Below are 2,144 nucleotides of genomic sequence, written 5' to 3' on the forward strand. Positions count from 1 at the left end.
GTCCCTCCGCGGGGCGGAGGTGGCGGCCGTCGCTCGGGGCCTGCGCTTGCCCGGGTTTTAAACTTTATTTCGGAGTTACCCCTGTTAAGGTGGCAGAAAATCCTTTGGCGCGCGGGTTTCTTAGCGGTGGGTCGCGATGAGTTTTTGGGTATTTGCGGTTTTGTGTGGTGGTTGAAGTTTAGTACCCCAAGTTTGGGGGGTGCTTGTCTGTAGCAGAGAAAACGTGGAGCCGCTGCTGTTTGCCTTGTCGCTGGTGCCTGGTGGAAGTGCATATGTGGAAGCGAACTGATTGACATCTATTCTGCAGGGTTAATCAATAATCAGAATGGTTATTCATGTAATGCATTTTTATAGACCGTACTAAAAGCCTTGACTATGCAGTAGATTGTTACAAGTATGAAGTTTCTACAGCATGTCGTCCTCAGAAGATAAAAATATTTTTAGCAAGTCTGAAGTATTGTGCTCCCATTGCTGGGATAGTGTGATAGTAGCTGACTATCTGTCATATGTCTTGATAAAGTTTCTCAACTTGAAACGAAGTAATAAACCCAAGTTCATTATGTGTACTGCCAACTTTGTTCACTACTTTCTAAGTGAAAATGTGATTGCTGATATTTTCCTTTTGCCTATTGATATTTCAAAATCCGAAGTCCGGGAAGCTTGGCCATGGTGGCAAATTCAACCATCCCAGGAAACTAACGATGCCTAATGTTTATTTTTTTCATCATAACAGTATGCAGAGGTGAAAATGGAAATGTTCACTGAAGTCAGCACTTCTTACTTCATGCAAAGATGTAGATGTTACATTAACTTAAACTTGAATTCTGTATCTTAGTGTCTTGTAAAATGTTTGCTGTTCTGAAAATCTAGGTATTCTGATACAGAAGTTAAGAAGGCTTCTTTTTTTCCTTGTGATTCAAAAAATTTTCTGACATCTTTTAATACTGTTATAGTAGGAGCCTTTATAGGGAGACATGTTGACAAGAACAGTTGTGTATAAATGCTGATTAATCAAACAGCAAATAGTCTTAAGAATTATCTTTTTGAAGAATTTAATTTTAAAAATTTACTGCGTAATTTTGCTATGGTTAGCATTTTTCACATTTGCTTTAAAACTGCATTCTGCAAGCTTTCGAGAGAAAATTCAGAAGGTTCTCAGTGGAGTGAGAATTTGTTTTTATTAATCTGTCAAATGTTCTTATGGAGGAACATATAATTTTGTTTTTTCTTTATTCTATTTGAGAATACAGTTGTTTTTATTCTTAGGTTGTGGAATTGCTGTCTAATGTGGGCGTATGGTTCCTATGCTGCCATACAACTTGTATGATGGGTCTCTTCTCCCAAGTATTAAAAAAAAAAAAAATTCATAAAGGTTTTATTATTTCAGTTGAGAAAGGAGGGAAAAAGGGTAATCTATCAGTTGATGTACTGCCCTGAAATACTAATAAAGATAGCTTCATGTTGACATTCTTTCTGGTTTGGGTAGAAATGATGCAAGTAAAGTATGTGTAGTTCTTGAACTGTACAAATGTAACATCTCAAAGTAGAACCTCCCTAATGCACTTCCTTTTCTAAGAGTAAAACAAAGACTGTAGACATATTAGAGGTGAAGCAACTGAGTGTTTTTGAGGAAATTTTCTGAAGAGTCTTTTATGTGTTTCAGTGAAGTACAGGTGGTTGGTGATAACTGCAAGTTTGAGTATGTTCCGAGATGCAAAGTGCTGCCTGAGATGCTTCAGGAAGACCTGGGGCTTTGGGGTGATTTGGGGGTGGGTTTTTTTTGTCAGAAGATGCTAAATACCTTCTGAGAATTGAATTTCATTGGGTGATCTCCAAACTGTTAGTTGAAAATGCAAGGTGTTACGATAACTGTTGGTTAAAACTGCCTTAGTAAACCTAAAGTAAAACAAAATCTTTCATAAGCTGTCTTGTGGCTTATTCTCAAGGGCACTTAATCAAAAAATTAGAAAGAAAAAAGTAAAAGAAGAAAAATTGCACTTCCTAGCTGCATTAATGCCAAAATGAAATAGAGCCATTAATTTGTTTCTGTGGAATGCTGAGGCTAATTTAGATCCAAACCTTCTATTTAGGAGTAAGAATACATGAAAGTGAACACAGAGAAATCATTTTATTTGGATCAGAAA

This window comes from Corvus brachyrhynchos, unplaced genomic scaffold, assembly GCF_000691975.1.
Source record: "Corvus brachyrhynchos isolate BGI_N302 unplaced genomic scaffold, ASM69197v1 scaffold90, whole genome shotgun sequence".
Classification (NCBI taxonomy): Eukaryota; Metazoa; Chordata; class Aves; order Passeriformes; family Corvidae; genus Corvus; species Corvus brachyrhynchos.